Raw genomic sequence first — 14,981 nt, 5'->3', positions numbered from 1 at the left:
GATCCTTCCATGAGAGATTTGGATGATTTCTCCATGAAGGATTATAGGTGTTTCCATAGGATTCTCCCATGTAATTCACCTATTCCATTGCTGGGTTCTCAGGATCATAAGCTTCTTCTTCAGAGGAAGCTTCTTTAGTACTGCCTGTTGCTGCTTGCATTTCAGACAGACTCTGAGAAATCATATTGACTTGTTGGGTCAATATTTTATTCTGAGCCAATATGGCATTCAGAGTATCAATCTCAAGAACTCCTTTCTTTTGATTTGTCCCATTATTCACAGGATTCCTTTCAGAAGTGTACATGAATTGGTTATTTACAACCATTTCAATGAGTTCTTGAGCTTCTGCAGGCGTCTTCTTCAGATGAAGAGATCCTCCAGCAGAGCTATCCAATGACATCTTGGATAGTTTAGACAGACCATCATAGAAGATTCCTATGATGCTCCATTCTGAAAGCATGTCAGAAGGGCACCTTCTGATCAATTGCTTGTATCTCTCCCAAGCTTTATAGAGGGACTCACCATCCTTCTGTCTAAAGGTTTGGACTTCCACTCTAAGCTTACTCAATTTTTGAGGTGGAAAGAACTTTGCCAAGAAGACATTGACTATCTTTTCCCAAGAGTTCAGGCTTTCCTTAGGTTGTGAATGCAACCATGTTCTAGCTCTGTCTCTTACAGCAAAAGGAAAGAGCATACGTCTGTAGACTTCAGGGTCAACCCCATTGGTCTTGACAGTGTCACAGATTTGCAGGAATTCAGCTAAGAACTGATGAGGATCTTCTAATGGAAGTCCATGAAACTTGCAATTCTGTTGCATTAGAGAAACCAATTGAGGCTTAAGCTCAAAGTTGTTTGCTCCAATGGCAGGGATTGAGATGCTTTTCCCATAGAAATAAGGAGTAGGTGCAGTAAAGTCACCAAGCACCTTCCTTGCATTGTTGGCATTGTTGTTGTTTTCGGCTGCCATGGTTTCTTCTTCCTTGAAAAGCTCTGTTAGGCCCTCTAAAGAGAATTGTTCTTTAGCTTCTCTTAGCTTTCTCTTCAAGGTCCTTTCAGGTTCAGGATCAGCTTGAACAAGTATGCCTTTATCTTTGTTCCTGCTCATATGAAAGAGAAGAGAACAAGAAAGTATAGAATCCTCTATGTCACAGTATAGAGATTCCTTGAAGTGTCAGAAGAAAAGAAGAATAGAAGGAGGAGGTGGAGAAGAGGGAATTCAAACTTATCAAGAGGGATAGAGTTCGAATTGCACCTTGATGAGGAGTCTTAGTCCTTTAAATAGAAGGATGTGAAAAGAGGGGAAGAATTTTCGAAAATAATTTAAAAATATTTTTAAATAATTAAAAAGAAATTTGAAAATTTGATTGAGATTTTCGAAAACTAATATTGGGAAAGAAATAAAGTGATTTTTGAAAAAAGATTTTGAAATTAGAAAAAGATATGATTGAAAAAAATTAATTTTGAAAAAGATGTGATTGAAAAGATATGACTGAAAATCAATTTAGAAAAAGAAAGTTTTTAAAATTAAAGTTGATTACTTGACTAACAAGAAATTAAAAGATATGATTCTAAAATTTAAAATTTTGATCCTTTCTTAATAGGCAAGTAACAACTTGAAAATTTTTGAAGTAAATCTTGAATTGAAACAAGGATTTTTGAAAATAGTGAAAATAAATATAAAATAGAAAGAAATTAATTTTGAAAGAGATATTATTGAAAAGATATGATTTGAAAAAGATTTTATTTTGAAAAATCATGAAAACTTGAAAAAAATGTGAATTAAAAACAAAATCTTCCCTCTAGTGTCATCCTGGCGTTAAACGCCCAGAATGGTGCCCATTCTGGCATTTAACGCCCAAATCTCTACCTTTTTGGGCGTTAAACGCCTAGCCAGGTACCCTGGCTGGCGTTTAAACACCAGTTTTCCTTCTTCACTGGGCGTTTTGAATGCCCAGCTTTTTCTGTTTGATTCCTCTGCTGAATGTTCTGAATCTTCAATTCTCTGTATTATTTACTTCAAAAGACATAGTTTTAAAAAATATTTTTGATTTTTTGATGATGGGAATCAATAAAAATGCAACTAAGATCAAATAAACAATGCATGCAAGACACCAAACTTAAAAGTTTTCATATAAGAGACACTAAGAAATTGAGAATGCATATGAAAAACAATAAAACACACAAAACAAGAGAATTTAAAGATCAGAGTAATGAAATCATCAAGAACAACTTAAAGATCAATGAAGAACAATATATATAAATTTTTGAAAATTAGAAGGATAAAGACATGCAATTGACACCAAACTTAAAATTAGACAATAGACTCAAACAAGAAACATAAAATATTTTTGATTTTTATGGTTTTATAAATTTTTTTTGTGATTTTCGAAACTTATATGGAAAAGAAAATAAAGAGAATCAAAACTTTTAATAAGAATTCCAGGAATCATGCAATGTTAGTCTAAAGCTTCAGTCTAAAAAGATTAGACATGTTTGGCCAAGCTTCAGCAGGACATTACATTCAGCAGCTAAATTGATGAGAATCAATCAGCTTTTGTGATGCTAAGAACATCACCTTGAAACTCTAGAATTCATTCTTAAAAATTCTGAAAAGTACCTAATCTAAGCAACAAGATGAACCGTCAGTTTTCCAAACTCGAATAATCCCCGGCAACGGCGCCAAAAACTTGGTGCACGAAATTGTGATCATCAACAATGGCGCCAAAGACTTGGAGCTCTTAAACGTGAATCACACTTTGTCACAATTCCGCACAACTAACCAGCAAGTGCACTGGGTCGTCCAAGTAATAAACCTTACGTGAGTAAGGGTCGATCCCACGGAGATTGTCGGCTTGAAGCAAGCTATGGTCATCTTGTAAATCTCAATTAGGCGGATTCAAATGGTTATGGAGTTTAAGGTGATGAAAATAAACATAAAATAAAGATAGAGATACTTATGTAATTCATTGGTGGATTTCAGATAAGCGTATGAAGATGCTTTTTTCCTCTAGAACCTCTGCTTTCCTATTGCCTTCTTCCACTCATTCATACTCCTTTCCATGGAAAGCTTTATGTTGGGCATCACCGTTGTCAATGGCTACATCCCGTCCTCTCAGTGAAAATGGTCCTGATGCTCTGTCACAACATCGGCTAATCAGCTGTCGGTTCTCGATCATGTCGGAATAGGATCCATTGATCCTTTTGCGTCTGTCACACGCCCCACAATTGCGAGTTTGAAGCTCGTCACAGTCATCCCTTCCCAGATCCTACTCGGAATACCACAGACAAGGTTTAGACTTTTCGGATCTCAGGAATGGCCGCCAATAATTCTAGCCTATACCACGAAGGTTCCAATCTTAGATTAGAAACCCAAGAGATACACACTCAATCGAAGGTAGAACGGAGGTGGTTGTCAGGCACACGTTCATAGGTGAGAATGATGATGAGTGTCACGGATCATCACATTCATAAAGTTGAAGAACAAGTGATATCTTAGAGAAGAAGTAGGCGTGAATTGAATAGAAAAATAGTAGTAATTGCATTAATTCACGAGGAACAGCAGGGCTCCACACCTTAATCTATGGTGTGTAGAAACTCCACCGTTGAAAATACATAAGAACAAGGTCTAGGCATGGCCGTGAGGCCAGCCTCCATGATCTAAGAACTACAATTCCAAAGATGAACAAAAGATAATTCCAAGATGAAAATACAATAGCAAAAGGTCCTATTTATAGAAAACTAGTAGCCTAGGGTTACAGAAATGAGTAATTAATGCAGAAATCTTCTTCCGGGCCCACTTGGTGTGTGCTTGGGCTGAGCATTGAAGCTTCCATGTGTAGAGACTTTTCTTGGAGTTAAACGCCAGCTTTTGTGCTAGTTTGGGCGTTTAACTCCAGCTTTTGTGCCAGTTTTGGAGTTAAACGCCAGAATTCTTAAGCTGACTTGGAACGCCTGTTTGGGCCATCAAATCTTGGACAAAGTATGGACTATTATATATTTCTGGAAAGCCCAGGATGTCTACTTTCCAACGCAATTGAGAGCGCGCCAATTGGGATTCTGTAGCTCCAGAAAATCTACTTTGAGTTCAGGGAGGTCAGAATCCAACAACATCTGCAGTCCTTTTTCAGCCTCTGAATCAGATTTTTGCTCAGGTCCCTCAATTTCATCCAGAAAGTACCTGAAATCACAGAAAAACACACAAACTCATAGTAAAGTCCAGAAGAGTGATTTTTATTTAAAAACTAATAAAAACATAATAAAAACTAACTAAAATATACTAAAAACATACTAAAAATAATGCCAAAAAGCATATAAATTATCCGCTCATCAATCCGGAAAGTCTAAACCTTGTCTGTTGTATTCCGAGTAGGATCCTGGATCCGGAAAGTCTAAACCTTGTCTGTGGTATTCCGAGTAGGATCTGGGAAGGGATGACTGTGACGAGCTTCAAACCTGCGAATGTGGGGCACAAGTGACAGTGTGCAAAAGTTCAATGGTTCTATTCTGATGCTAGCGGGAACCGACAGATGATTAGCCGTGCGGTGATAGCGCATATGGATTTGTTTTCATCCGAGATGATCATACAGCTTGCCATGGAAGGAGGTAACGTATGGTTGGAAGAAGGCAGTAGGAAAGTAGAAGTTTAGAAGCAACAAAGCATCTCCAGACGCTTATCTGAAATTCCCACAAATGAATTACATAAGTATCTCTATCTTATTTTATATTTTATTTATATTTTAATCACCAAAACCTCATAACCATTTGAATCTGCCTGACTGAGATTTACAAGGATGACCATAACATGCTTCAAGCCAACAATCTCCGTGGGATCGACCCTTACTCACGTAAGGTTTATTACTTGGACAACCCAGTGCACTTGCTGGTTAGTTGTGCGGAGTTGTGAAAAAGAGTTGAGATTACGACCGTGCGTACCAAGTTGTTGGCGCCGTTGAGATCACAATTTCATGCACTATTGACCATCAAAGGGAAGATGTTATCTTAACATCCCTATGCTGATAATCCTTGTTGGGTCCTTTATTGAGGTTTTAATTGTTACTTGGTTTTGAGTTCTTCATGCTTAATTTTGTGAACACCAAGTACATATGACTTTGCCTTAAAGAATTCTAATTCCTTTGAATTGCATGATTTGGCCACCATGTAATTTGAATCATATTCTTTGATTAGGCAATTTCTTGACGGATGATGTGCATTTATCTTAATGCATTGTGCTTAATAATCATATGCATCCATATGTTTTTGGCTTGAATGCTTTCATGCTTCTTTACTGCTTGTTTGGCTATTTTCACCCACAAGTTTAGAGCATGTCAAGCACACTAGGACGAGTGAAGTGCATGCTTCTTTTGTGACATCGCTTTTTATGCTAGTGTGTGTTCTAAACTGCGCGTAATTTAGAATTAACACACCTATTTGTCATTAATGTCACACTAATTCACTCACTCAATTCTAGTGATTTACCTCATTCCAATAATTTATGCTTCCTTGCTTTGTATTTTCTTATCTTATAGTGTTATTTTCTATTTTTTATGAAACGATGTACCACAAGCAAACACGGAAGCGGAAGAAAGAACACGCAGTAACCTTGTTTTGTGCCAAAATGGTGTCCACACCTTCCAGCTCCAACACACCTTTCCTTTGAGCTGGCTGGCGTTGCCTTTGATGACCATAGATGTATTGATTGTTAGTCATAGTGTCTATGAGGTTTTGGGCTTCCTCAACTATCTTCATGAGTTGTAATGAACCTCCTGCTGAATAATCAAGGGCTTCTTGAGCCCTCAGTGTCAATCCTTTATAGAAATTTTGGAGTTTATCCCATTTATTGAACATCTCTAGTGGACACTTTCTGATCAAGGCTTTGTATCTTTCCCAGGCATCATATAGTGATTCTCCATCCAATTGAGTGAATGTTTGCACCTCTGTCTTCAATATAATGATCCTATGAGGTGGGTAAAATTTGGCTAGGAATTTGCTCACTAGATCCTCCCAATTGTTGATGCTTTCCTTGGGGAATGTCTCTAGCCATTGAGAAGCTTTGTCCCTTAAGGAGAATGGAAACAGCAACAGCTTGTAGATATCTGGATGCACACCATTGGTTTTGACAGTTTCATAAATCCTCAGAAAGATGGATAAGTGTTGGGTTGGATCTTCAAGTGGACCTCCTGATGAGCGGATAATTTATACGCTTTTTGGCATTGGTTTTACATAGTTTTTAGTATGATTTAATTAGCTTTTAGTATATTTTTATTAGTTTTTAAATAAAAATCATATTTCTGGACTTTACTATGAGTTTGTGTATTTTTCTGTGATTTTAGGTAATTTCTGGCTGAAATTTAGGGACCTGAGCGAAAATCTGATTCAGAGGCTGAAAAAGGACTGTAGATGTTGTTGGATTCTGACCTCCCTGCACTCAAAGTAGATTTTCTGGAGCTACAGATATCTAAATGGCGCGCTCTCAATTGCGTAGGAAAGTAGACATTCAGGGCTTTCCAGCAATATATAATAGTCCATACTTTGCCCGGGTTTAGACGATACAAACTGGCGTTCAACGCCAGTTCTCTGCCCTATTCTGGCGTTAAACGCCAGAAACATGTTACAAGTTGGAGTTAAATGCCCAAAACAGGTTACAACCTGGCGTTTAACTCCAAAAACAGCCTAGGCACGTGTAAAGCTCAAGTCTCAGCCCCAGCACACACCAAGTGGGCCCCGAAAGTAGATTTCTGCACTATCTATCAAGGTTTACTCATTTTCTGTAAACCTAGGTTACTAGTTTAGTATTTAAACAACTTTTAGAGATTTATTTTGGACCTCATGACATTTTGACATTTTACATTGTATCTCTACGACATGAGTCTCTAAACTCCATGATTGGGGGTGAGGGGCTCTGCTGTGTCTCGATAATTAATGCAATTACTTCTGTTTTCTATTCAAACACGCTTGTTTCTATTCTAAGATATTCACTCGTACTTAACCATGATGAATGTGATGATCCGTGACACTCATTATCATTCTCAACCTATGAATGCGTGCCTGACAACCACTTCTGTTCTACCTTAGATTGAGTGTGTATCTCTTAGCCTCTTGGTTCATGATCAGAGTCTTCGTGGTATAGGCTAGAATTATTGGCGGCCATTCCTGAGATCCAGAAAGTCTAAACCTTGTATGTGGTATTCCGAGTAGGATCAGGGAAGGGATGACTGTGACGAGCTTCAAACTCACGAGTGTTGGGCGTAGTGACAGACGCAAAAGAATCAACGGATTCTATTCAAACATGAGTGAGAACCGACAGATGATTAGTCATGCGGTCACAGCGCATTTGGACCATTTTCACTGAGAGGATGGATGGTAGCCATTGACAACGGTGATCCACCAACATACAGCTTTCCATGAAAGGAGACCTACGTGCGTGAAGAAGAAGACAGTAGGAAAGTAGAGATTCAGAAAGGCAGAGCATCTCTAAAACCGCAATCTGTTCTCTATTACTGCATACAAGTACTATTTAATTTATGCTTTTTACTCTTCATAAATATAATCACTCTTATCATTGATTTCCTGACTAAGAATTACAAAATAACCATAGCTTGCTTCAAGCCGACAATCTCCGTGGGATCAACCTTTACTCACGTAAGATATTACTTGGACGACCCAGTGCACTTGCTGGTTAGTGGTACGAGTTATGAAAAGTGTGATTTACAATTCGTGCACCACCTCCTCCATAGGAACAGTTATTCTTCACCAGAGTAATAATTTGAGGCTTCAACTCAAAATTGTTTGCATGAACATTGGGAGTTAGTATGCTACTCCCACAGTTTCTTGGATTGGGGAAGATGTAGGAAGCTATGACTCTCCTTTGAGGTGGGCCATTGTTGTTGGCCACATCCTCAGGGTGATTTGGGATGTTATCCTCCATCTCTTGATTCTCTTCTTCTGATGCTTCTTCTCCAATAATTCCCTTTCCTCTTGCTTCTCTTCTTCTTCTCAGTAATGTTCTCTCTGGCCCAGAATAAAAGGAAGTGGATCCACCTCTCCTTCCTCCCTGCATACAAACAATACCAGAAAACAAAAATAAGACACTCTACTGCTAGAGTGTAGTTAAGGTTGGTTGAAACAAAATCTCAAATAATTAAAATGCTTAACAAAACAAAGAAAAAGTGCTTAATCTAGATTATCACCTACTTAATCATTGTCAATCTGAATCAATTCCCGGCAACGGCGCCAAAAACTTGATGAGGGAAAAACGAATCCACACAAACTTACCAGCAAGTGTACCGGGTCGCATCAAGTAGTAATTACTCACAAGAGTGAGGTCGATCCCACAGGGATTGATGGATTGAGCAACTTTAGTATAGTGATGAATTTAGTTAAGCGAATATTTGATTATTCGAGTGAAATTTAATTAACAGAAGTGAAATTGCCAGTAAACTAAAGAGCAGAAAGGAAATTGCAGAATCTTAAATGCAGAAGTAAAATTGCAGAAACTTAAAGTGCAAGAAAGTGAAAGAGATGAAACTTAAATTACAAGAAAAGTAAATAACTGAAACTTAAAGTGCAAGTAATTTAAATTATAGAATCTAAATTGCTAGGAAACTTAAATTGCATGAAAAATAAAGGGATTTGGGTATTGGGAATCAAAACAGAACTAAGGAGGTAAATTGCAGTGAACTAAAGAATACTCAGAAGAAGAAATTCAGAAATAGATCAGTTTGGACTTTAGTACCGAAGCAGAAATGGAAACAGAAATTGACAATTGCAATAGAATAATAAAAACAGAATGAAAATGTAAATCTCAATTGATCTCTTAACAAAACAGAAAACAGGAAATTGCAAATGAAAGGAAAATGAAAGGAGAGCTAAGATCAGATCTCCAATTCTTCAAAATACAAAAAGGCAAAGTAAAAGATGACTTCGAATTGAAGGAATTCAGAAGAATTCTTCAATCCAAGTCTCAGATCCAAAACAGAAAGTAAAAGGTTGCAGAAGAGAGAAAACAAAAACAGAAAGCAAAATCTAGATCTGATCTCTCTGATTCTAAAATTTTAAAAACTGAAAACTAAAAGAGAGCTCCCCTTGAAATTAAATTCCTATCTATATATACACTTTCTATTTCAGGCATTCAGCACTTGGCGTGGGCTTTTTGGTCTTGCATGAAGTGTATCAAAATGGCTATTTGTTGCAACTTCAGGTGAACGTAGCGTTCTCAAATTGAACATAATGTTCTTTCACCGATGCAGGCACGTCCTTAGTGCATGCGCGTCCCTTGCGCTTTTCATAATCAGTTCGAGCGCGTAATGTGCGTGAGCGCGTCCTTGAGCAGCGTTCATTAAATGAACGCTCCGTTCGCGCTATGAATGATATGTACGTGCGCACGCCTTGTGCACTTGCACGTGTATAGCCACATATCAATTCTGCGTTTCAACATTCTGTATGCGTCTGCGTCCATCACCACTTTTATTCCATCGGCGCGGGCGCGGCGTGTGCGCGTGTGCATCGATTCCCTTTTTCAAGTTCCCACTCTGAAAGTATCACAGGCGTTCACTCGAAATGAACGTAGTGTTCATTGTTGGTGAATGCTAATCCTCGATGCATGTGGGTGCACCATGTGCGCGTGCGCGTGGATCTCCAAACTTGCTTCGTCACGCGGGAGCGGCTAGTGCGCGTATGCGCCCTTGTGAACGTAGCGTTCATTTAGTGAACGCAGCGTTCTCCTGCACGTTGCTTTTCTCTTTGTTTCTTCTTCTCATTTCTTCACCTGTTATCAATTAAACATGCCATCAAAGTCTCACCAAAATCATAAAGTTTTGCATCATCTATAATAATCAACTAAATTGTGCATAAATCTCATGATTTTATACAAAAATCAACAATGTTTGATTGAGTCAAGGCAACATAAAATTCTACTCCAATCACTTACTTATTGTGCAAGAAAGAGCATAAAACCTAATGAAACAAATGAAAAATGCTTGTGAAACTAGCATAAGATGACTTGTCATCACAACACCAAACTTAAATCTTGCTTGTCCCCAAGCAAGCACTAAAACATGAGAAGAAATGAAATGAAACAGAGAAGCATATATGTCCTTATTCAGCAGATAATTGAATTTGATTCATGGGGTTTTATGCAGACATGATGCAGCTCAATTATTACCAGCTTCCAATCAAAAAATGCCTCTTTGAGTGTTGACTAGAGTTGCTGTTATAATGTCTTATTCTTTATTGATCCTTGTTAGATTTTTCCTTCTTTCTTTTGCTTAGAAACTTATTTTTCAATGATAGCTCAGTGTCAAGTGTTGCGGCAGCCTTTTGGCTCAATTTTTCTCAACACCTTTTTATTACAGACACTTGGCTCACAATTCTTCTTAGGAACATTGATGTCCAGCACCTCTTTGGGTTACTAAATGCTTTGTAATTAGGTTACTCTTGATAATGGACTTTCAGTTGGTAATCCCGGATTAGTTAATCCAAGTTACCAAGTTTTAAAATACTCCTCAGAACCTAATAATCTAAGCAGATCCTAATACAATAGCATCACAGGCATGTATCCTAAGGTCCAAGCTATTGGTGTCTAGCCTTATTATTTGTTTCTTTCATTCTTGTTGCCAATTCTTGGCTTTTTTTTTCTTTTTCCTTCTTACCTTTCTTCATTTTCCGGGGATGTTTATTAATAAAAGGTTTTATAACAACAAATGAGTTCACACTACAAAGAACATTCTATTCTGCAGCTTTTATTATTGAGCTTATCATTCAATCAAGCAATTACCACCACTGAATTTCATTCTAATCCCTACCACATTGGACAATTACTTACTATTTCAAACATTTTCTCTTATTGATGCAGAAAGGAAATAAGACGTGAATTTAATGCAGATGAGTGATAACAAGCATTATGCAGATCCTAATAAGAAATCTACTCAAGATATGAAAGTGCAGAATATAAAATATTTGGAGGCATATCATGTTTCAGATATGCATCATCCTTATTTAATTAAAACTATAAAAGGGAGTCCAGCACCTCTAGTTGTTGTGCTCTTTTCCTCTGCTGGATTCTCCTTTCTTCTTCCGCTTCTTGCTTGTTTCTTGGGGTTCCTCAACAGGGCATCTACAATCCCAAATGTGGTCTACCTAATCCCAGAGCCCAGCATCCCTCAATCCTTGTTGCATGTGTGCTGCATTTTTCTTGGCTTTTGCTCTCTGATGGTCTACCAATTCTTGGCATTGAACATATGGCTTGATCACTCGGTTTAATATTGGCATGCCACAGACTACATAGTCTAACTTTGCTTGAGTTTCTATATCATACTCCATCCTGTCCAAATTCCTATGCTCTCCTATTGTATGATATATATTCTTCCATTGGTAAAGATTTTGGATGTACTCTCCTTACTTGGCTTGTTGTAGGGACAATCTATTAAATGATTCTTGAGAGTGTACCGATTGTTTCCTTTGCCAATCAAGAGTTCTTGCTGATTTTGGCTTCCCAATGATCAATTTCCAAGCACATGTGACATGTTGTTTACTCTTGTAGCAACTGTACATGCATGGTCTTGTCCTTTCTTCATTTTTGTTCATACCTATCCATTTCAATCAAGGCAATAATAAGCTAAAAATTTGAATGTAGCAGCACGGTGGTGGTTATCAAGTGAAAGTATATAACAAAATAAAATTTGCTATATGTTCCTTATTTATGAATAACCAACTATGCCCTTTTGAAATTAAATCAAATATTGGTGAACACCAAACTTGTTTTCTGCTATGGTTGGTATATTCATTACAAGGGACATTTTATTTTCTTCCTTAGAAAAATAAATTCATAAAATGATGCAATATACGGTTTATCTCTTTCATGAATTTGAGTCTTTGAGCAAAAGTGACTTTCAAAAAATTTATAGCATATGCGGAACACCAAACTTAATGTTTGGCTATATACTTCAATAAAATGAATAAGTATATATCCTAAAATGGTTATAAGGTCAGCATCCTTGAAAAGCCATTTTAGAGTACCTTTAGGCACACCAAACTTAGGAATCAGACATATGCTTCAAAATGATGTATGCAGCTATCAAATCTACTCATGAGGGCTCAATTTCCTGCTAGAAAAAACATTAATTATTGAAATTAAAATAACAGCAAGAAAATTAAATCATGGGTTGCCTCCCATGGAGCGCTCTTTTACTGTCACTAGCTTGACATTGGTTCCTTGTTAGGGTGGCTGATGATTGTGGTGCCTCAGCTTGTCCCCTCTCACTGTGAGCCTTCTTCCTGTGGCTTGATGATCAATCTCTATATGCTCCAACGAGAGTATTTTATTGACAATGTAGTAATCATCAGTTTGTGGACCTGTCTCCAATTGTTGGTATATCAGTTGCACTTTGTCTCCTTTAGAGAACCCTTCAGTTGGGATTCTTTTGTTTCTCCACCCTTTTGGACTTTTTTTCTTGCTCTTCTTTCCTTTCTTTGGTGGCTTTTCTATCTTTACAATAGGCTTTATATTAGGGTCTGTCTTCCTTACGATCAACTCCTCACTTTATTACTGCCTTCTCTTTTCATTCTTTACATCTTCATTCCCCTTTTGCTCTTCTCCACTGTTTGTCTTTTGCTTCGGGGGTGAGCTGATGAGTGCTTCATTAGGTTGTTCTTTCCAGAGCAAATATTCTTCTTCAACCCTCATGCAGATTTTCTCTTCAACAGTATATTGTATTTCCTGGAAGACATTCAGAGTGATCTTCTCATCATTTACCCTCAAAGTCATTTCTACTTGTTCCACATCAATGATAGCCCTTGTTGTGGCCAGGAAAGGTCTTCCCAATATAATAGAGTCATTCCCCTCTTTACCTAAGTCTAGGATTACAAAATCTGCTGGAAATATGAATTTTTCCACTCTGACCAAGAGATTTTCAATCACCCGTTGGGAATTACCAGAGATCTATCCACTAGCTCCAATGACATCTGTGTAGACTTCACTTCTTCTATAAATAGCCTTCTCATCATAGACAAAGGCATCAGGTTGATACTGGATGCTAAATCACACAGTTCCTTGTCAATGATTATGTTACTAATGGTACAAGGCAAGAAGAAGCTCCCAGGGTCTTTGAGTTTTGGTGGGAGGCCTTTTTGGATCACTGCACTGCATTCTTATGTCAAGATCACTGTCTCTTTTTCATTCCAGCTCCTCTTCTTGTTGATAAGCTCCTTTAGGAATTTCGCATACAGAGGCATCTGCTCCAATGCTTCAGCAAGTGGAATATTGATTTCTAGCTTCTTGAAAACTTCTAGAAACTTGGGAAATTGTTGATCCTTGGTCTCCTTCTGAAATCTTTGAGGATATGGTAGATGAGGTGTGTAAGGCTTCACCATTTTCCTCTGTGCTTGTGATTGCTTTTCCATGATTTGCTTTCCCTTCTTTGAAGCTCGTGGCTGTTCCTCTTTCTCCTTGAGCTGTTCTTGGTCCTTCTCCTTAGGTGTCACTTCTTCCTTGCTGCTAACCTCATTATTCTCAGCTGGCCTCTTGTTAGTTTCTTTGTCATTTACTAAGGTTCTTTCACTCCTTAATTGAATTGCTTTACATTCTTCCTTGGGGTTGGGAATGGTGTCACTTGGTAATGCATGAGGTTCTCTTTTAGCCACTGTTTGCTTGGATAATTGGCCAATTTGCCTCTCTAGATTCCGCAGTGAAGCTTCATGGTTCTTGTTGGCCAATTCTTGATGTTTGATCATTTTCTCCATCATTATCTCCAAATTAGAGATCCTTTGAGATTCTTGGGGTGGTTGTGGTTGATTATAGGATGTTGAGGGTGGATGATATTTATTTTGGTTAGTAGATGGGTTGTTGGGTGGATAGTAGTTGGGTTGGGGTTGATTGTTTTGTGGTTTTCTATATGGATTTTGGTTTGTGTTTTGATGATTCTGGTGGTTTGTGTTGCGGGAGTTGTTTTGGTTGGAGTTCCTTTGCCATGAATTTTGGTTCTGGTTGTCTCCCCTCCTTAGATTGGGATAGTTCCCCTATGAGGAGTTGTAAGTGTTCCCATGAAATTCATTCTGTCCAGCTCCTTGGTTGTGCATATAGTTCACTTGTTCTGGCTGCTGCTCTTCATAAGCTTCTTCATTTTGCCCCCATCCAGCTGATGGTTGATTTGGAGTGCTCACTACTGCAATTTGAAGACCATAAATCCTCTTAGCCATCAATTCCATTTGCTGCTAGATCTGTTGGTGCATCACCTTGTTTTGTGCTAACATGGTGTCCACACCTTCCAGCTCCAACACACCTTTCCTTTGAGCTAGCTGGCGTTGCCTTTGATGACCATAGAAGTATTGATTGTTAGTCACAGTGTCTATGAGGTTTTGGGCTTCCTCAGCTGTCTTCATGAGTTGTAATGAACCTCCTGCTGAATAATCAAGGGCTTCTTGAGCCCTCAGTGTCAATCCTTCATAGAAATTTTGGAGTTTATCCCATTCATTGAACATCTCTAGTGGACACTTTCTGATCAAGGCTTTGTATCTTTCCCAGGCATCATATAGTGATTCTCCATCCAATTGAGTGAATGTTTACACCTCTGTCTTCAATCTAATGATCCTCTGAGGTGGGTAAAATTTGGCTAGGAATTTGCTCACTAGATCCTCCCAATTGTTGATGCTTTCCTTGGGGAATTTCTCTAGCCATTAAGAAGCTTTGTCCCTTAAGGAGAATGGAAACAGCAACAGTTTGTAGATATCTGGATGCACACCATTGGTTTTGATAGCCTCCCAAATCCTCAGAAAGATGGATAAGTGTTGGATTGGATCTTCAAGTGGACCTCCTCCATAGGAACAGTTGTTCTGCACCAGAATAATAAGTTGAGGCTTTAACTCAAAATTGTTTGCATGAACATTGGGAGTTAGTATGCTGCTCCCACAATTTTTTGGATTGGGGAAGGGGTAGGAAGCTAGGACTCTCCTTTGAGGTGGGCCATTGTTGTTGGCCACATCCTCAGGGT

At 38.2% G+C, this 14,981-nt stretch overlaps 1 non-coding gene across 1 annotated transcript; it reads left to right on the top strand.

Annotated features, from left to right (window-relative positions):
- Positions 1-454: 454 nt before the first annotated feature.
- Positions 455-562, top strand: LOC112724475 (small nucleolar RNA R71). Its single transcript, XR_003163636.1, has one exon. It is a non-coding gene; the product is annotated as a small nucleolar RNA R71 (small nucleolar RNA).
- Positions 563-14,981: the final 14,419 nt, after the last annotated feature.

The sequence above is a fragment of the Arachis hypogaea genome, chromosome 11 (assembly GCF_003086295.3).
Source record: "Arachis hypogaea cultivar Tifrunner chromosome 11, arahy.Tifrunner.gnm2.J5K5, whole genome shotgun sequence".
Classification (NCBI taxonomy): Eukaryota; Viridiplantae; Streptophyta; class Magnoliopsida; order Fabales; family Fabaceae; genus Arachis; species Arachis hypogaea.
The sequence above is the reverse complement of the archived record's forward strand: the minus strand, read 5'-3'. Positions and strand labels throughout refer to the sequence as shown.